Source organism: Fukomys damarensis, unplaced genomic scaffold, assembly GCF_012274545.1.
Source record: "Fukomys damarensis isolate Sample0158 unplaced genomic scaffold, DMR_v1.0_HiC HiC_scaffold_32, whole genome shotgun sequence".
Classification (NCBI taxonomy): Eukaryota; Metazoa; Chordata; class Mammalia; order Rodentia; family Bathyergidae; genus Fukomys; species Fukomys damarensis.
Window position 1 is genome coordinate 3,870,708 of NW_022900944.1, and position 22,246 is coordinate 3,892,953.

At 38.7% G+C, this 22,246-nt stretch overlaps 1 protein-coding gene across 1 annotated transcript in view; it reads right to left on the reverse strand.

Annotated features, from left to right (window-relative positions):
• The window catches only part of Hpgds (hematopoietic prostaglandin D synthase), a 43,953-nt gene extending 24,874 nt beyond the window's left edge, over positions 1 to 19,079 (reverse strand). The window contains exon 1 of the mRNA XM_010643690.2: positions 19,028 to 19,079. The gene's annotated coding sequence lies outside the window, so the exon portion shown is untranslated. The remainder of the gene's footprint in view (positions 1 to 19,027) is intronic.
• Positions 19,080 to 22,246: the final 3,167 nt, after the last annotated feature.

The following is a 22,246-nucleotide window of genomic DNA, read 5'->3' on the forward strand; positions in this document are numbered from 1 at the left end:
CTGGAAAAAGAAAAACAGAGAGTGTTTTAACAGCCCTCTACACATGCTTCAACACTTGGGGGATGTGGGTTAAACTTTATGGCATCTTGTGAAATAATCAGAGATATCAGAAGATATTTCAAAGCCAAAATTATAAAAGACTATCTAATAATGTGAGCAAATTTGATTGAAATAAGATCCTCTCTTTCTTCTTCTCTTCTCCCTCTCCCACTGCCCACCCTCCACATCAATTGAAATATTCCAGTGAAGCAATGAAATTAAAATTTTATTTATAAACATATTCAGAGAAGGAGGGTATCTCAAAGAGTCTAGTGAAAATCTTTCCATGTTAAGATATCTTTGCCCTTTTGGCACAGTGCTTGCTCAAAGACAGAGCTCAGTTGTGAGGACAACTGGGTAATAATATGGTGGACTTTCAAGGAACGACCAACCTCACATATGAACAACTTGCTTTACAACCAGAATTTTAGTCTTAACTTTTAACTAAAGTCTTCTGTCATGACCTGAGTGCCAGCCACTTGTATGGTTGTAAACAAAGACTCACAATGCCAGAAAAGCATACGTAAGTGCAACAATGATAGGGAAAACTTTAATACCAAAAACCCTAAAAAATGTCACAATGTAAGATAACTTCTGCCCTTTGCTCTGTTTAGTTCAGAATTAACTGACACTGGAGGCAACTAGTCTCCCTCAAAAGTTTTGTAAATGAAAAGAACCACTGTTAGCTTTGCTGACCAAACATTCCCTGTTCCCCTTGGCTAGAATAGGTAATTAAAATTTTTTTTTTCTCATTGTGTTTATTGGTAATTTTTAGGTATACAGTATAGTTACATTCATCATTGGGATCTTGCACCTTTACATGACAGGTCTTGGTTCTCATTTTTTTCTCATACCCCTGCCCTCCCTTCATCCACCCACTAACCTATTTACAAAACTTTTTTTCCATTTTTTCATTTTCTCATATTTTTTCTTTTCCTTTATTTCCTTTCCTCTATCCTTCCCACTTCTCCCTACATCTTTAGCCCTTTTCTTCCTATTTCAAATTATCAATCATACCATTTAGACCTTATTTACACTTTTAGTTTTTCACACTAGAGAAACTATTTGGTATTTACACATGTGTGACTTATTTATTTCATTTAAGAGTGTGACCTCAATATGCACCCATTTTCTTATGAATGATTCTACTTTCTCATTCTTTATGGCTGAGTAGTATTCCCTTTTATAGAAAAACCACATCTTCTTTATCCAGTCTCCAATTGATGGGCAATTGGGCTGTTTTCAAGTTTTGGCTATTACAAACTGTGCTGCTATAAATATGGGTGAGCATATATCACTGTGGTGTGATTCTTTTAATTCTTTTGGAAAGATACCCAGAAGAGGGATAGCTGAGTCAAATGGAACCTCTAACCCTACTTCTTTGAGGTATCTCCATATAGATTTGCATAGTGGTTGCACGAGTCTGCACTCCCACCAACAATGGAGAAGTGTTCCTTTCTCTCCACAGCTCCACCAACATTTATTATTGGTTGAATTCTTGATAGCAGCCATTCTATCTGGGGTGAGGTGAAATCTCAGTGTTGTTTTCATCTGCATCTCTCTAATGACCAGTAGTGTTGAACATTTTTTTCACATATTTATTTGTCTGAGAAATCTGTTCATTTCAGATGCCCATTTTTTAATCAGGTCTTTATATTTGGAGGGCCTGATACTTTGAGTTCTTTATACATTCTAGATAAGAGCCCTTTGTCTGAAGAACATCTGGTAAATTTTTTTCCCCACATTGTAGGTTGTCTTTTAGCTCTGTTGGTGGCTTCTCTTGCAGTGCAGAAGCTTTTTAAAAGCTGAGATACCAGTTGTTGATTCTTTGTGCCAGTTCCCATGCTATAGAGGGTTTGTTCATAAAGTCTTTTCCTATGCCAATGTCTTCAAGGGTTCTGCCTAACTTATCTTCCATTAGATTTAGTGCCTCTTTTTTAATCCACTTGGATTTTAACTTAGTGCATGGTGAAAGATACAGGTCTAGTTTTAATCTTTGGCAGGTTGAAATCAAGTTTTTCCAACACCATTTATTAAAGAGGCTATCTTTCCTCCAATGAGGATGGTTGGCTCCTTTCTCAAAGGTGAGGTAGCTGAATATATCTGGAGTTGTTTCTGTATTTGCCAATCTATTCCACTGATCCTCAGGTCCGTTTCTTTGCCCATTGCTTTTATCACAGTGGCGTTGTGGTATAGTTTAAAATTGGGGATTGTTATAACTGCTGCCATGTGTCTGTTGCCTAGAATGGATTTTGCTATTCTAGGTCTCTTCTGGTTCCAATTGAATTTTTGGATTATTTTTTCTAGTTCTGTGAAATGCAGTGTTGGAATTTCAATTGGCATTGCATTGAATCTGTATAGCAGTTTTGGTAGTATGGCCATTTTCACTATGCTGATTCTTCCTACCAAGGAGCGGGGGGGGGATGTCTTTCCATTTTCTTATATTCTCTTTGATCTCTGTTTTCAGAGTGCTGTAGCTTTCAGTGTAGAGGTCTTTTGCTTCTTGTGTTAGGTTGATTCCTAGATACCTCATTTTTTTGGATGCTGTTGTGAAAGGAATTGTTTCCCTAATTTCTTTCTCAGTGAGTCTGTTATTTGTGTACAAGAAGGCTATTGATTTTTAGTGTTGACCTTGTATCTAGCTACTCCGCTGAAAGTGTCAATTAAGTGTAGAAGTCTTTTGGTGGAATTTTTTGGGTCTTCAATGTAGAATATCATATTGTCAGCAAATAATGACAGTTTAACTTCTTCCCATCCTATCTTTATTGCTTTAATTTCTTTCTCTTGTCTAATTGCTGTGGCTAATGTTTCTAGAAATATAATTGATGGGCAATTGGGCTGTTTTCAAGTTTTGGCTATTACAAACTGTGCTGCTATAAATATGGGTGAGCATATATCACTGTGGTGTGATTCTTTTAATTCTTTTGGAAAGATACCCAGAAGAGGGATAGCTGAGTCAAATGGAACCTCTAACCCTACTTCTTTGAGGTATCTCCATATAGATTTGCATAGTGGTTGCACGAGTCTGCACTCCCACCAACAATGGAGAAGTGTTCCTTTCTCTCCACAGCTCCACCAACATTTATTATTGGTTGAATTCTTGATAGCAGCCATTCTATCTGGGGTGAGGTGAAATCTCAGTGTTGTTTTCATCTGCATCTCTCTAATGACCAGTAGTGTTGAACATTTTTTTCACATATTTATTTGTCTGAGAAATCTGTTCATTTCAGATGCCCATTTTTTAATCAGGTCTTTATATTTGGAGGGCCTGATACTTTGAGTTCTTTATACATTCTAGATAAGAGCCCTTTGTCTGAAGAACATCTGGTAAATTTTTTTCCCCACATTGTAGGTTGTCTTTTAGCTCTGTTGGTGGCTTCTCTTGCAGTGCAGAAGCTTTTTAAAAGCTGAGATACCAGTTGTTGATTCTTTGTGCCAGTTCCCATGCTATAGAGGGTTTGTTCATAAAGTCTTTTCCTATGCCAATGTCTTCAAGGGTTCTGCCTAACTTATCTTCCATTAGATTTAGTGCCTCTTTTTTAATCCACTTGGATTTTAACTTAGTGCATGGTGAAAGATACAGGTCTAGTTTTAATCTTTGGCAGGTTGAAATCAAGTTTTTCCAACACCATTTATTAAAGAGGCTATCTTTCCTCCAATGAGGATGGTTGGCTCCTTTCTCAAAGGTGAGGTAGCTGAATATATCTGGAGTTGTTTCTGTATTTGCCAATCTATTCCACTGATCCTCAGGTCCGTTTCTTTGCCCATTGCTTTTATCACAGTGGCGTTGTGGTATAGTTTAAAATTGGGGATTGTTATAACTGCTGCCATGTGTCTGTTGCCTAGAATGGATTTTGCTATTCTAGGTCTCTTCTGGTTCCAATTGAATTTTTGGATTATTTTTTCTAGTTCTGTGAAATGCAGTGTTGGAATTTCAATTGGCATTGCATTGAATCTGTATAGCAGTTTTGGTAGTATGGCCATTTTCACTATGCTGATTCTTCCTACCAAGGAGCGGGGGGGGGATGTCTTTCCATTTTCTTATATTCTCTTTGATCTCTGTTTTCAGAGTGCTGTAGCTTTCAGTGTAGAGGTCTTTTGCTTCTTGTGTTAGGTTGATTCCTAGATACCTCATTTTTTTGGATGCTGTTGTGAAAGGAATTGTTTCCCTAATTTCTTTCTCAGTGAGTCTGTTATTTGTGTACAAGAAGGCTATTGATTTTTAGTGTTGACCTTGTATCTAGCTACTCCGCTGAAAGTGTCAATTAAGTGTAGAAGTCTTTTGGTGGAATTTTTTGGGTCTTCAATGTAGAATATCATATTGTCAGCAAATAATGACAGTTTAACTTCTTCCCATCCTATCTTTATTGCTTTAATTTCTTTCTCTTGTCTAATTGCTGTGGCTAATGTTTCTAGAAATATATTGAACAGGAGTGGTGATAGTGGACATCCTTGTCTTGTTCCTGATTTTAATGTGAAGGTTTTCAGTTTTTGGCCATTTAATATGATGTTGGCTATTGATTTTTCATAGATAGCCTTTATCAAGTTGAGATATAGACCATCTATTCTAATTTTTTGCAGGGTTTTATCATGAATGGGTGTTGAATTTTGTCAGATGCTTTTTCTGCATCTATCAAGATGATCATATGGTTTTTGTCCTTGGCTCTGTTAATATGGTGTATTACACTTATTGGTTTACATAGGTTAAACCATCCTTGCATCCCTGCACTAAATCCAACTTGGTCAGAATGTATGATCTTCTTGATGACCCTCTGTATTCTGTTTGCCAGTATCTTATTAAGGATTTTTGCATCTATGTTCCTTAAGAAGATGGGCCTGTAGCTCTCTTTTTTTGGTTGGGTCTTTCGCTGGTTTTGGAATCAAATTAACACTTGCTTCCAGGAATGAATTTGGAAGTACTGATTCCCTTTCTATTTCATTGAAAAGTTTAATGTTTAAGAGTAGTGGCAGTAGTTCTTCTCTAAATGTCTTGTAAATTTTAGTGGTGAATCCATCAGGACCTGGGCTTTTCTTCATTGGTAAACTTAATTACATTTTCAATTTCATTGATTGTAATGGGAGTGTTTAGAATTTTTTGATCTTTTTTGTTCAACTTTGGTAATTCATAAGTATCTAGAAATCTGTCCATTTTTTCTGTGTTTTCCATTTTATTAGAGTACAGTTTCTCAAACTAGGAATTGATGATCCTATAGATTTCTGCCAGATCTGTTGTGACTTCACTTTTTTCATTCCTAATTGCATGGATTTGATTTTTTTCTCTCCTTTTTTTGAGAAGGTTGACTAAGGGTTTATCAATTTTATTTATTCTTTCAGAAAACTAACTCTTCAATTCATTGATTTTTTTTAGTATCATTGTCTTAGTTTCCATTGCAGTGGTTTCTGCTCTGATCCTTATAATTTCCTCCCGTGTTTGAGCTTTGGATTTTTCTTGCTGTTCTTTTTCTAGGAGTCTAAGATTCATCATTAGGTTGTTTATGTGAGCTCACTCTGTTTTCCTAGAGTGAGCATTCACTGCTATGAATTTTCTACATAGAACTGCTTTCATTGTGTCCCATAGATTCCTGTATGTTGTATTGGCATTATCATTTATTTGTAAAAACTGTCTAATTTCTTCTTTAATTTCCTTTGTGATCCATTGATTGTTCAGGAGAGTGCTGTTCAATTTCCACTTGTTTGTGAATTTTTTATGGATTCTTATGCTATCTCCAGCTTAATTGCACTATGATATGATAATATACATGGGATAACTTTGATTCCTTGGAATTTATTTAAACCTGTTCTATGAGTTAGTATGTGGCCTGTTTTGGAAAATGACCTATGTGTAGCCAAAAAGAATGTATATTCTGATTTTGTGGGGTGGAACACTCTATAGATGGCTATTAAGTCCACATGGTAAAAAAACTTGGTTCAGTTCTAGTATTTCGTTATTGATTTTTTTTTGTCTAGATTATCTGTCTATTTGTGATAGTGGGGTATTTAGGTCCCCCCACAACAACTGTATTAGTGCTTATTTGGTTTTTCATGTCCCTTAATATTTGTTTTATATAGTTGGGGACATTAATATTTGGTGCATATATACTTATGAATGTCATCTCTTCCTGTTGAATTGTTTCCTTTACAATGATGTAGTGGCCTTCATTGTCTCTCTTAATCAGTTTGGTTTGAAATTTATTTTTTCTGAGAATAAGATAGCTACCCCTGCTTTTTTCTGGGCTCCTGTAACATGGAGAACTGTTTTCCATCCTTGCAGTTTCAGTCTAAGGGCTTCTTTTTGCTTTAGGTGTGTTTCTTGTATACAACATATTGTTGGGTTTTTTCTTCTTTTTTTCTCTTTCTCTCATTGAGTTTATTGGTACATTTTAGGTATACAGTACAGTTACACTCATCATTGGGATCTTGTACCTTTACATGACAGGTCTTGGTTCTAATTTTTTCCCCATACTTGTGCCCTCCCTTCACCCCCCACATTTACAAACACTTTATTTCCATTTTTTCATTTTCTCATATTTTTTTCTTTTCCCTTATTCCCTTTCCCCTACCCTTCCCACTTTCCCTACACCTTTAGCCCTTTTCTTCCTATTTTACATTGTTAATTATCTCATTGGGATCTTGTGTACTATTATAGTTTTTCACACCAGAGAAACTATTTGGTATTTACACATGTGTGACTTATTTATATCATTTAGGAGTATATCCTCAATATGTATCCATTATCCTATGAATGAATCTAATTTCTCATTTTTTATGGCTGAGCAGTATTCCATTTTATAGAAAAAGATTTTGCTTTTTAATCCATTCTGCCAGTTTATTTCTCTTGATTGGTGAATGGAGGCTATTGACATTGATGGTTATAATTGATATGTATTCACTTATCCTTGGCATGTTATTGTCCTGTTGTTGGCTCTTTTTAATTTTTCCCCTCTCCCTTTAGTTTCTTGCCTTGCCTAATTGATTTGCTCTGTTGGGCCTCATGGTGTTGTGACCTTCATTGTCTTTTTCTAGGATATTGTTTAGAATTGTTTGGAGGGCTGGTTTCGTATTCAGGTGTTCTTTTTTTGGTTTTTTTTTTATGGGAAAGTACAATGGATGTTTAAATTTTTAAATATATTACAGTATAAGACACATTGCTGTTAATCTCCTCAGAATCCTCCCAGTTGCTCCAAACACACACGTTGCATAATTCTTGTCACTTTCTGAAGCAGACCTGGAGTCCTCTCTCTGGAGTGTGTTTACAGGGCATGACAAAATGTATGCTGCTGTAGCTGCTGAGTGCCACACAGGGAGGGCAGGCTTGTGTGTCCTCATCTACCTGCTCACTGGACCTGGCTCTGTGCAAATTCTGGCTCTTCCCTGAAGTCAAAATGACCAGGAAAGGTGGATATTTTAAGTCAACTCAGGACATCAAGGAAGGGATAGTCATGTTACTAAAGATGTGCACGAAAGAGGACTCTGAGCACTCCTCTGAAGATGGCACGAACAACAGGATAAATGTGGGGGGCTCTGGGGGGAAGTGTCAGAGCATCACTTCAGGAGGGCCTGGTGCAGACCAAGCCCACTGAGGTTACTTGGCCCCACTTGATTATTGGCTCCAGCTTGGGACGACTAAGCAGCTCTTGGGCTGGGGTTTAGCTCAGTGGTTCCTAGTGCCTGCCTCGAGAGCTCAAGGACCAGAGTTCAACCCCTGGTACTAGGGGGAAAAAACAAAACCAAAAAACTAAGCAGCTCTGCCCTGTGGTGAACCCAAGCCTGGATCCCTGGTGATGGGCACTGGCACACGACACTGGCCTCCTGTTGAGGGGCAGCAGGGCTGTGTGTGTTCTGGGGAGAGTAGCCAGGAGCCACTAAGAATCTGAGTGGCCTAGACTTCTTGAAGCCAGGGATCCTCTATCCTGGAACTTGATATTTTTAGATCCTGGAGTTAGTACTGCCCACCCTGGCTCTGGGGATTTGTCCAGCTGCTCCCTTCCCCTCTCAGTGGTCCATCCCACAGTGGACTTCCTGGGTGCCAGGCCCCCTCAGCTCCATCACAGCCCTCCGTAGCACCTGCAGGGGGAGCCAGAGCAGAGCAACCACATGACTGGATGGGACCCAGCCCAGCCTGGCACCTGGAAGGGCAGAACTCAGACCTTCTACTAGTGTTGTTTCTGAAGTACTGCCTGACTTCCACGGAGGGACTCTGTCCCCAAGCAGAGACAGGAGTTGTAGCCACCTCCGATGGGTACACCATGGGAAAGATAACTCCTTTGCACATTAAACTCTGTGGATTCAGCTGAAGACTGTGGGATTGTGTGGGTGGATGGCACTGGGAAGGCTGGTGAGCTGGGCCTGGGGCTGGGGCAAAGGAGGCTTCTGAGAAGAACCTGGTCTAGGTGTGGAGGGTCCCATGGCTATAAAGTACAGAACCAGTTTTCACCCTCAGAAAATCCCTGGGAGTGTACAGGTCTCAGAACATTTGTCCACACCACCTTTGTGAGATTCTCCCCATAGATGGTCCCCATGCCAGACAGAGGAACTGAGCAACAGCCAGCCCATGTGGGAATGCAGAGGCTGCTGAGCTTGGTTCTCCTGACCCCTGTGATTTTCCACAATGCGTGTCTCTCCTGGAGAGCTGGTGCCCACCAGGAACAGGTCTGAGGCCTTAATTTAGGGGCACTGCTTGGTGCTGCTATCAGACCTGGGAGCTTGAGGGGTGGCAGGCTCTGTGGGATGGAAGGTGTGACACAGTCCAGAAGGGCACAGCTAATGCAGCCACATTCAACAGGGTCTTAGCACCTGGGGGAGTGTGGCTGGAGTTCCACAGAAGCCCACAGCAGGGCCTGGAAGGCAAAGTTTTAGAGACATCACACCCCATGGTGTGCTCAGCTGAGGGGGGCAGGCAGGATGGCAAGGGCCTCACAGAGACCTCAAGGAATGGCTGAAGAAATGGGGATTGGGCTACCTTCTCAGGTGTTCTTTATCATGGAGGTGTCTTATTTCTCCATCCATTTTGAAAGAGTTTTGAAGGATACATCAGTCTAGGTTGGAGGTTGTTTTCTTTTAGGACTTGAAGTGCCTCACTCTGGCTCTCCTTGACCTGAGGGTTTGTGTTGAAAAGTTTGCTGTGATTCTGATGGTCTTTCCTTTGCATGTGATTTGTTTCTTTTCTCTTACTGCTTGTAGCATTTTGTTCTTCTGTTGGGTTTCTGGGATCTTGATTATTATATATCTAGGTGTAGATTTTTTTTTTATTGTGGCTAGTTGGAGTCCTATATTCCTCACTTAAATGTATGTCAAATTCTTCCCCTCTGTTTGGGAAATTTTCTGTCCTTAATTCTGTGAACAGCTTTTTAAAGTCATTTGTATTTTCTCCTGCTACTTCATGGATTCCTATCCGTCTTATGTTATTCTTCTTTGAATCATCTAGGAGTTGTTGGATCGATTTTTCATGATCCCTTACTGTTTTTAAAAGACTGCTCTTTTCATGGTCACCAACTGCAATCCTATCTTCTATATCTGAGATTCTATCTTTGCATTCTTTTATTCTCTTGTATACACTTTCAATAGAGTTTTTAATCTCCTGGATATCTGTTTGAATCGGTCTCATGGATTTCATTTCTTTCTTATTCTGGGCCTTCATGGCTTCTATCATGGTCCTGAGCTCATCTATTTTTTTGTCAGTTTCTGTTCTAGAGTCTTGAATCATGACTTTCATTTTGCTCACCATTTCTATGGTTATCTGGGAAATTATTTCTGTTTTGAATTTTTCTAGAGCCTGATTGATCTGTTTTGTTACTTCCTGTGCTATGAATTCAGGGTGTCCTGGTGGTTGACTGTCAGATTTTTCCACCTCATTTCCCCTAGAGTTTGCCAATGGTGAACTGGAAGTCTGTCATTCTGTCTTGTTTAAGTGTTTTCTCATTTTTATTTTTGTTGTTCAGTTGTCCTAGGTTTAATTCCTGGTTATTACTTAAATCTTCCTGATATAGTTGTGCTTAAGCTTTTGAGTCTTTAATGACTCACAGACACTCTCATTTTCATAATATCAGAAAGGACAACTCATTAAATCAATCACAACCCTTTAGCCCAATTGATACAATCAGCAACACAATAGCATCAAGCACAGCTTAAAAATTGACCATTTGTGGTAGTCATTAAGCTGTCACCTTTAAACCATGTGAATTAAATAAAAATCAAGGAGCAGCACAAAATATGTTTGCAGTGAATAAATTCTTCAACATAGCAACTTTACCCTTTAGGACATGGACTTAGACGAGAATGAGAGGAATGGATAGGTAGGAGAATTGGAGAAGGTTTCAAGTGAAACCAGAGGACACAGGATGACCAGCAAACTTTAGGAAACTGGTGAAGACATGAGGGAAAGACAGAGTGCAAGAACAAGGACAAGAATAAAACAACTTAACAGTAATAGGGGCTCCCTTTCCTTTGACACTAGTGACCCTTAAGTGAAGGAAAAGAGAGAAGAAAAGAAAATAAAGAGGAAAAAACAAAAGAAGAAGAAATCCAAGTTAGAGCAGGAACAGGAACAGAAAGGGAGATGAGGAATAATGTGGGGGAGCAAGAGGCTGAATAGGAAAAAGAAGACAGAAAAAAATTTGCAGAATGGAATGAGGAAAAGAAAGAAGAAAAAGAATTTGAAGGGCCTCTTTCAGGGTATATCTCTGCTGTCATAATAGAAAATGTGGGCAGCAATGTGCAGAATTCAGTCATTTAGTCTCAGCTAGCTGATGACAGACCCATGAGATTTAGGCTGAATTCAGGCTTCAAGGCTCAAGTTGAGCTCCCTGACCTCCTACAGGGTTAAACTCTGCAAGGTTCTGCTACAGGTTCGCTCTGGTCTTTATTTGAAGATATTCCAAGTTCTGATGGAAGGTGGTGATATCTAACTTACCAACTATGGAGATCTGGTGTGTCTTTATTGCAGTTGTTCATTTCTGTTCTATCTTCTGGAACTTAGAAAAATTATCTTTATGAACACCTGTGCCTCTGCAGAGTGGATCCAGGAACTGGCACAATCAGGAGGACTGAGAGCCAGGAGCGGGGGTGGGTGGGTGGGAGGGGTAAGGGTGTGATAGTGGTGGTGATGGATGTTGCAGAGGCGCCTGCATGGGTAACCGCTCCTTATCGGTCTGCTTGACACAGTCTGAAGCAAGGACTGTATCTCTGCATGGCTGACCCAGTACTCCTAGTTCTGCTGGATCAACTAAATTAATTTTAAAGGTAACCTCCCCCTACCAAAGAAGAGGAGCATCTGGGTTGAAATTCAACTGCTTCACCACCATGTTTTGAATATCAGCAATGTGAACTGTGAAAATGCAATGTAACCACCTGAATGAGATCAAGGCTATAAAACTCTATAAAAGGGGGAGTTTCAGCCAAGTACTGGATCAATCAGGGCACCACCATTAGGTGTCATCTGTCCCCATCAATGGAGTAAACTTTTCTTATTTTACTTCCATTCTGCTGCCTCTCTGTGTGTCACTTGCCAATTCCTTCCATAACAATAAAATGCCCCTGCCCACCTATGAAATTTGGAAGAAGAATTGTCTGAAGAATTCCCATGGCTCTCAGTTGAGTTCCTCCCACCTAATACAACTCCTCTACTGCAGCCTGCAGGTTATAGCTAACTTTAAGAAGCTAACCAAGGAACTGTTCCTGAAGTGCTTCCAGGTGGTTTCAGATACAGATTTTATCCTGAAAGTTCTGGAAGGAACAGTACAGCATCCTTTCATGTATGGGATTAATTGAGAAATCCTGAGCCAGGCCAATTACAGGTGTGGTGGCACATGCCTGTAATCCCAGGACTCAGGAGGCTGAGGCAGGAGGATCACTGTGAGTTCAAGACCAGCCTGGGCTACATAGTGAGTTCTAGGTCAGTTTCAACTACCTAGTGAGACCCTGTCTCAAAAAAACAAAAAAAAATACACTAAGGCCTGTCTGTAAGAAATTGTGGCCTAAAACTATACAGAAGAGAGACTTTGAAGGCTATGTAGAGGAGCCTGAGCCCTCAATTGGCCCTGTGGTTAATGACACTCTCACTGTAGCAGAGGCCATAAGCTTTCAGGCAGGCAGTGGCGCTGTGGAGGAACTGGTAGATTGACACTTAGCAGAACTGTCTCAGCAACTTCTGGCTGAGCAACAGAGAATGGCAGCTGAGAAGCTTTCTGAAGGGGGTGCATCAACAATCAGTGCAGAAAGTTCTTCTTCTCAATAAGGGATATCCTTAAGAAATAGAGCTACAAACATGTGTAAAGAAGACCCACCCAGAGAAAAAGACAATCATTTCATTCACTTGTTTAACCATCTTTCATTTCATCCTCCCTTCCTGCAAGCCAAAAATGCCAACTTGAATGGTGAGTACAGTATGAAATTGTTGTTTCCGGTAAAGTAGGCACATTTTATAACTTTTTGGTGCATACCCTAGGAAAAGTATTGGTGTTTCTGGGTAAATTATGCACATTTTACAATCCCTTTTTATTATGAAAAGTTTAGTTAAGGGGTGTTTTGAGAGGTTTGGAACACATTATGGGTTTTCCCGTTATTTTTAGGAGGAAAACAGTCTTGACTTACAACCAACTTGAGTTATAATCATACCTCATGAATGAATTGAGGGTCCCCTGTACCTGTGAGAGCAGGATCCACATGAAGAGTGTGAATGCCATACCCGCCTGCCATCCCTTCCTTCCTGTTCTCCTATTGCATCACACCTGTAGGCACAGAGGTTGCTTGCACCATACAAACAGCCCCACCCAGGACCTGCAGGGTTGGGTGGAGGTGAGCATGTTCCTCCAACCCTCTGTGCAGAAAGAAGGCAAAATCCTCCCTTTCTGCAAGTGTGCCAGCACACTCTACAGCATTGGCTGAATGTAGGTCATTATAATCTTATGAGTCTCCTGTGATTTCTACATCTCATGTCCACTGTACATATGCAGCAATTTTGAGTACTGACGGTGGGATGTGTACAGTTTTATAATGGTCAAGCAACTGAGAAAGGAACATTTTAATCTTAAATTCAATTCTTACACTTAGTTTCTGTGTGTCTTTGGGTGAGTTTACAGAAGCCCTCTGAATTTCAAAGCTCACTTTTAAAAACAGAGATACAGATGTAGATTTGGAGATGGGTGATACATATAAAGTACTTAATACCATGCTAAAAACTTAATGTATTATCATTGTAATACTTTGAACTCATGCTACAGTTAATAATAAACACCATGGATACAATACACTAATATAACAATTGCTGTAATTAAATTATGAAAAACATATGACAATTATTTAAAATGATAAGTTAAAATAGCATATTCTCCACTAAGGAATTTTTGAAAGATATTAATAGAAAATTTGATATAATGAAAAGTTGGGTTCAAAGCTCTATACAGAAATGCATCTCATACAAATGTCAAACACAAACCATAACAGTCTAGATTGCCCAGTTTGGATCCAAGTCCATCCACTGCTGTCAGCTACAGGGGAAGGAATCTGGATTTGACTGGCCGGCTGCCTATTCAGATCCTCTCAGGGTGCAGGGAAAGCCACAAAGCAATTCCCAGCAGATCCACGTCTCTGACACCTGCTTCTCCATGTCCAGGTGCCGGGAGTCAGCTCTTGCCACTTATTTGAAACTGAGAGCCCCTTAATCATCTCATGTCCTGCCAGCTCAGTCTCCAGCCAGTGAAATGGGCACACAACTCCTACATGGACAAATGGTCAGACAAAACTACGGAAAATTCCAAAATTTACAGCCCCAACTTTTTTGGGGGGGCATACCAGGGATTGAACTCAGGACCTTGAGCTTTTCAGGCAGGCATGATACCACTGAGCTACACCTCTAGCTCTAGCCCCAACTTCTTTTGGGGGAGGAAAAGAAATATATAAAGGAATTCGTGTAGGGAGAACTACATAAACTGTCCATCAGATCAGTGGGATGCTGCCCAGCTACTTAGAAATATTTAATTTAGGTTTAGGAATAGGGAGAGAGATATGAGAGTATAAGAAGGATAAAGAAAAATGATCCATATGTCTGCTATGATCAGCATTAAGAAGTAAACATAGCTTTTTCTCATTCAATCAAATAACACATAAACATTAGTGTCCCCCTCTTGAATTCTGCACAAAACAAAGAGGCTGTTTTTAATTTGTCAATTTACACCATTCTACATTGTATTTCACTCAAGAAGACATTGAAGACTTCTTGGAATAGGCTTGTGACTATCTATATTTCTCAGAAAACATATCTTTAAATCTAAAGATATGGCAGAGGCTCAAGAACATCAGATAAATGCTTATCTTTTTTCTCTAAAACATTCTTTCAACAGTTATAACTCATTAGTGGAGCTGCACTACTCGTGTAGTTCATTCCTGTAGTTACTTGTATTGTTATATTTTAGTTATATTGTATATAGTTTTAGTTGTAGTTGTATATTTCTACTCAGCAGTTATATTTTCTACTCAGCAAAAATTCATCTTAACTTTAAGTTTAAAATGTTATAACTGTAAATCAAGAAACAAGACTTTTTTCCTCAGTGGAAAATATAATTATATTTTCAGGTTATATGTGCACATTTTTATAACGTAAAAAGTAAGTAAAGATAAATACATCTGGGATTATTTACAGATTCTTAAGATCTTTTCTACATTTTATAAGATTTTTGCATTTAAAAAAAAAAAGAGAGCAGGCCCAATCCCAGGGGCTTGGGAGGCTGAGGCAGGAGGATCACAAGGTCAAGCCCCAGCTTGGGCAATGTAGTGAGATACTGTTTTAATATTTTTAAAGTAGTTTTTAAAATGGCTGGGATATAGCTCAGTGTAGAGGCCCTGGGTTCAATACTCAGTGCCACAAAACAAAAACCCAGAAGGAATCTCAAGTAAATATTTATATGACCAATGAACACTGATAGGAAAATTCACAATAAATCCAATTAAAAGTGTATAGGGTGCTGTCTAGAAGACTATTTCTCCCCATCTTATTGCACTTAGCAATATGTGAAATGTGCCTTATTATAGTAAAAGGCACAACTACCATTAATCCTCCTCAAAATTCCTTCCTCCATCACTTTGAACACACACATTCCATCATTTGTGCACTTTCTGAAGCAGGGCTGGAAGTCCTCCTTCGTATCTTTAGTTGCACTGTCATGGCTGCCTCACTGTACTGAACTGAGTTAAAAAATTTCCTTTTCATGGTCATTTGGACTTTGGGCAGAGCTGGAAGTCGATGGTGCCAAATCTAATGAACAACATCGATCAGGACACACTGAGATTTTTTGTTGTTATTGCTGTTGTTTTGTTTGTTTGTTTTTTGAGAGAGCAGCTCACTGTGTAGTTGAGACTGACCTGGAACTCACTATGTAGCCCAGGCTGGTCTCAAAACAATGAACCTCCTGCCTCATCTCCTGAGTACTGGGATTACAGGCATACGCCCCTGTGCCTGGCTACACTGAGATGTTTTACGGTCCTGCCTTTCTGTTGGATGGAACCTGGTAGCATCATTCACTGTACTTTTAATCGTACCTCATAAAGACACTCTCAAAACAAGACATTAGAACTGCTTCAGAGAGTAGCCAAAAAACATGGAATAAGTGTTTTTGAAGTAGGGGAAGTATTTTGAGGAGGATTAATGGCAATGTGTCTTTTATGGTAATAATTTTTTAATGTAAACATTCACTGTATATTTATATCACCCCTGTACCTTTGTTGCAATAATCTCTCTTTGTTAAAGCATTTATTTCCCCAAGTCAATGAATTAAATGGATGAAGGTAAAATGCATTCCCACCAGGTGTGCAGGGGAGCAAGTTCAAGGGCCAGAGAGGTGATGGGAGAGAATGTATGGGGCCATTCGTATCTGTGGCCTTGGCTATTCTCCCGTTCTGACTTTAGACCCTCACCTGAAAAGTGGTAATGAAAATGTTATTCATGAGGTACCTGCACAGTGCCTGATCCATAGTATGTGTTCAAAAAGAAATGAAGGAAGAGAGAGAGAAAAATAAGACAAGAGGGAAGGGGATGGGGAGGGAGGGTTCTTTCTACAGTGGGGGCTTGTCCAGTTTTGGGTGACTTAATTTTCTCTGCTCCTCAGAATCATGCAATTGGACGAAGTCATCCTGCTCCTACTGTATAAAAACTAACTGTAAATATTTGAAAGCAAGATAAACATAGTCTCCCCCAAAAGTAACAGAAAACCAACACAGTCAGTGGGACCCTCAGTTTGGAGACTGGGGAGGGAATTCTCCCCTTCAGAGAGGAGATCAAAGCCTACCATACAGGAAAGGCACTAAAGGGTGGTTCGCCGGAACCCAAGGCTCCTTCTATAAATAAAAATAAGGTCAAAATTGCAAACCTCAAGGAAAACTGATATGAGGAAAAAAATATGAAAAGTCACAAATATTACAAACAAAAGGGGTCAAAATAGCAGGTAAAATAGATATGTAAAAAATCATAAGTTTACATTACAAATAACTTTACTCACTAAATCTGAACATTTAGTGGAAACATTCTGAGAAATATAACATACATATTTCTCAATTTCATAGATAATGGTGGTCCTTTTACCATTTCCAATAAATAATACATGGAAGAAGCAAAAGGAAAAAATGTTCTTGTTTATATTTAAGAGGGTTATTTCTGTTAAAAATGTAAGAGAATCTACCAATAAACCTGATTCTAAATTTCAAATGAAAAGTGGAGACCCGAAATAGCCATAGTTAGCCTAACTGTACCTCATCCATGGAAATAATGTCATTTATTTGGCTATGATTTAACTATTATTTGAATAGCCTAGGAGAACATCCATCCCATGCTGACCTCTGACTTCCTTTTGGCTTCATTTCTGAACCTGTCCACCATCATTCTATGTTAAGAATCCCATATCGATAAAACTGTATATATTCTTTGAAACAATACAGATATGTGAAGTAGAAAGGTTGCTTATACTGAAAGGTTTCATTTACACCAAATACTAATTCTTGGATTTCTTATTTTCCAAAGGAAGCCATGTAAATTTCCTAATTAAGCACAGTAATAAAAAGCCTGTTTAGAACTGTTGAAATATCAAGATAAATAATTTCTCAAAAACAGATGAACGGATGACTGATATCTTCCCTGGATAGAAATTTGTGCATCTAAACTTATATAGATGTAGCCATCAAATACCAGAGAGTTAATTTTAATATATGTTAAACTTTTTCAGAGTTGGGGACAGTGGCACACTCTTGGAATCCAAGCACTATGAAAGGCTGAGGATAGCAAGTTTGAGCCCGGCCTGGACAACTCACTGACCCTGTCATAAAATCAAAACTGTACAGGGATGTATCTCAGTGCAAAGGCTCTGGGTTCAATCATCAGTACCTCAAAAAATAAAAGCAAAAGCAAAACAAATAACAAACATTTTGGAAAGTAAATGTTTTTCATGGGAAATGATAGCGTTTTTGAAAAGTTCTGTCTTGACCACTATGTTCTCCTAAATTTTAGCCTTTTTTACTTTATATAATGCCATTATTTTTCTCTAGCAGATTAACAACAACAATAACAACAAAATAAGAGTATTCAATTCTAGAAGCAATTTTAACACAGATATTGACAAAATATAAATTATCAAGACAAAGCCATTTAATTTTGACTAAGATGATATTAAATTTTACTAAATCAGTGTTCTGTTTTGTGTATTGTTGTGAGTGCAGTAAGTCATAGTCTTAAAATTCTAGTCTCTGTGTCAGAACAATTTAAATTTAATTCTCTGGCAAAGGAGACTCATAGTCAACTATTACATTAAACATCTTAATGAAGCTTTCAGGAGATAACCAAAAAATGGGATACAAATGAGGGTGTAAATGTTAACCATTTTATAACTCAGTTCAAAATATTGTCTTACCCAAAGTCTAAAATATAAAACATCAAGTGTTCAAACATTTTTGGGAATTCTAGACACAGTTTTTTGCCTACCTAATAATTATGCAACAACCTATGAGTTTGAAGAATAAAAAGAAGGGTTACCTGTGAATTTACTAACAGTTCTTCCTTACTACTTTATTTTTTTAATAAAGCCACATGAAATGTAGTGACAGAGCATGATGCTAACAGCCATTCATGTAGATACTGATATTTTTTAATACAAAATAGCAAGGTGCTGTTGCCCACAAGAGAACTTCTTGCACATGCCGACACAGGGTAGCAATTTATTAGCTAACAACTGGTGGTAAAGAAGATGATTTTTCCACTTTCCAATGTCTCTGGGCATTTCTGATTTAGTTCTGGAAAAGAGTCCAGGCTGAAACTAAATTGTAGAGCAAGAGAAAAGTGGAAGTATTTTAAATTCAGCTATTGATCTCAAGCAGTGGATGCTTAATTTTGAATCAGCAAGCTGGAGTCTATATTTTCATATGAAATGCCAAGTGAATACCATTTTCAATGTTTGCCTCACATCAGAGTTGGTGAAAGAGGCATAACTGAGATACCCTTTTGGAGCCATGAATTCAAGTTTTGGACCTAAGGGAAACCTCTTATACCATCTCTGAAACCAAATAAAGATAGAGTATGATTCTTGTCAAAACATGGAGATGCCTCAACAGCATGGGTCTTAAAATAATAGCACTTATTACAAATAAAATCCTTGAGCTTAAAAATTTTTTTAAAAGAATGCAATGAACCATTCAATAGCATTCTGTACTGCTTTCTCCCATTGAAAACCCACTGGAGAGAATTGTGAAAGACAAACAAACTCTGAGGAGGATAGAATCTTTTCCTCCAATAATGACTATATTTTCCATGTTAAAATCAATCCAAAGGAATTGTTTGAAATCTCCCTGGCCATCCAATTTCCACCTGGTCCTGAACACAGGGAGGCTCCAGGTGAGACAGGATCATAAATGGTGAAGATAGGTCACAAGATGATCACAAACAGTGAAAACAAAACCCCTAAGAGTGAAGAACATATCACTTCTAATCAATGTATTATCCAATAATATCACTTACTTGTGCCTTGTCTCCGGGGAGTGGAGTCTGCTCTGCCTGGTTTGTCACAGCATTCTGGGTTTATATGAGAGTAAGAGTTGGTCACAAGCCAAGAGAGAATCGGTGACTCACTTCCACCTCAATGTCTTCCTTCCTGTCTTAGCTGAAATATGCCTGTTCAACAGGCCAAGCCTGCCATGGACTCTGGCTTTTCCTGTCATGTTATAAGGCCTCTGCATATAAATTAATCCAATGTATTTGTGTAGAGGATAAAGTCACGTATGTCTATTGGTACATGTTCACTTGTTCTTAATCTTAGCACCAGGAGCTTCTGGAACAGGAAGAGACGTGAGGCCAAGTACACTTTCTTTACTGAGCTGCATATGGCTTGCTGCTTTCCTTGCAACTTCCTCCCAGAAGTGCCTTTGCTGGCCCCTGTTCAACAGATCCACCTTAGCCCCATCGTTTACCTGTTACAGCTCCTCGCCACTGTGTTTGATATGATGTATTGTATTTGTCTGTCGCTCCAGAAGCTTTGACACTGGATTGTTGTCTTTGCTGGTATCTCTTGGTACAAGAGGTGCACCAGGCATGCCATGGGCACCAATATACAGTTGGTGACTGAATGGTCCTAGTTTGCATTCCTTCACAAATCACATTTTCATAGGGACTTTTGAAATTTGCATTGCCACTGCTACATTTTGTTTACATTCATTTCTCAGAAGAGCCATCTTGTTCAGAGTAACCCTGGAGTGGAAGAGTCCAGCATACCAGGCTGTGATGATCCTTACATAAGTTTATACTCTTAGATTAGTAATACATATCTGTCTGCTTTAGATATTTATTTTTTCATTCCCTAATACAGGAGCTAATTCCAGCTATTGTCTTAGAACTGATCAGTGAAAAGACCCAATAAGGAACCCACCTGTGCATTACTGAGCCTGCAGATTATCCCAAAAACACTTTTATGACAGGGTGGCTTTCATCCTCCAGAACTTCACACCCACATGTGATAGTCTCAGCCCATCAGTCATGCAATATTACTTATTTGTAAAGTGCTTTTAACTTTGAAAAATGTTTATTTTATTATACACATAAGAAATAAATACAAAATTACTTTGTAAAAAGTTTAATTAAGAAGACACAAGTGCAGCCCCCTTCCCAACTCCCCAAAACAGACATAAGACCAAATAGGTGCAAACAGAACAGGCTTGGAAGTTGTGTAAAACTAATGCACTGCATTATCTCTCAAGGCGTTTTGTTTTGTGTTTTGCTTTGCAGTCCTAGGGAGTGAACTCAGGGCCTCTTGGTCTTCACCCCAATCATTTTATTATAGACAGACAAGTTAGGTAGAAATATTATGGGCAGCCAAATAGGGCTAGTCCTCAGACAGTCAGGACAAAGGCGAAACACACTGCATCTGCAACTGGACACATATCAGTTGGAAACCAGGCCTCAAGATGAAGATGAAGTGACCAGAACTGCACACTTCCTCAAAGAACAAACCCTGGGCCTAATGAAGTCTAGATAGACATCAACCACCCCAGTGAGTGACCACAGGCCTCCGGACCCACAACTTCCTAGGAGAATCTTTGTTCTTTCCAGCCATGTGTGTTACATGCCTTGTTTCACAACTGGCCCACTATTACCTAAGTGACCATACTTGTAACCTTATTGGGTGACCATGGCTGTGGCCCACATTGTACCCATGTGGGTTTCAGGCTATAAAACTCCTCTGTAAAGTGGGGTCCCTGGCTACCCACTTAGGACTCCTGGCCCTCAGGAGCTTTCCTATTAATAAATATCTTCCTCTTCTTAGCCTCTTTTGTTCCTAGAACTCACACTTCCATTTTTAAAAAACAAGAATTTGGCAAATCATACAGCTAATAGGTCGGGAGATATATTTCTTTTCTTTTTGAAAATATATTTTTTATCGGTACATTTTAGGTATACAGTAGAGTTACATTCATCATTGGGATCTTGTACATTTACATGACGTACCTTTGTTCTTATTTTTTCCCCATTCCCCTACCCTCCCTTCATCTACTCCACCCTTCCTATTTACAAAGACTTTGTTTCCATTTTTTTCCTTTTCCATCATATTTTCTTTTCCCTTCTTACCTTTCCCCTATCCTTCCCACTTCCCCTACACCTTTTGACCTTTTCTTCCTATTACACAATATCAATTATACATTTTGATCCTTCTTTACACTTTATCACACCAGAAAAACTACTCGGTATTTACAAATGAGTGTCCTATTAATTTCACCTAAGAGTATGGCCTCAATCTGATGCACTTAGCTATAAATGTCTCTAGTTTCTCTTTTTTTTTTCCTCATTAAGTTTATTGGTACATTGTAGGTATACAGTACAGTTACTTTCATTATTAGGATCTTGTACCTTTACATGACAGGTCTTGGTTCTGATTTTTTCCCCTTGTCCCTGCCCTCTCTCACCCCTCCTCCCCTCCCCATTTACAAACACTTTATTTACATCTTTTCATTTTCTCACATTTTTTTCTTTTCCTTTATTACCTTTCCCCTACCCTTCCCACTTTCCCTACACCTTTAGCTCTCACATTGTCAATTATCTCATTAGGATCTTATGTACTATTACAGTTTTTCACACCAGAGAAGCTATTCAGTATTTACACATGTGCCATAAAGAATGAGAAATTAGATTCATTCATAGGTAAATGGATACATATTGAGGATATACTCCTAAGTGAAATAAATAAGTCACACATCTGTCCATTGTTTTTATGTCTTACATTTTATCAGAGTACAGGTATTCGAAGTAGGTATTGATGATCCTCTAGATTTCTGTTGTGGCTTCACCTTTTTCACTCCTAATTGCATGGATTTGAGTTTTTTCTTTCCTTTTTTTTTTATAAGATTAGCTAAGGTTTTGTTGATTTTATTTATTCTTTCAAAAAACCAACTCTTTGATTCATTGAGTTTTTGTATCATTCTCTTAGTCTCCACTGCAATAATTTCTTCCCTGATCTTTATAATTTCCTTCCTTACATGAGCTTTGGGTTTTTCTTGCTCTTCTTTTTCTAGGAGTCTAAGATTCATTAGTTTGTTTATTTGAACTCGCTCTATTTTCCTAGCGTGGGTGTTCCCTGCTATAAATTTCTCTCACAGAACTGTCTTCATTGTGTCCTATAGATTCCTGTATGTTGTACTGGTGTTATCATTTATTTGTAAAAACTGTCTAATTTCTTCTTTAATTTCCTCT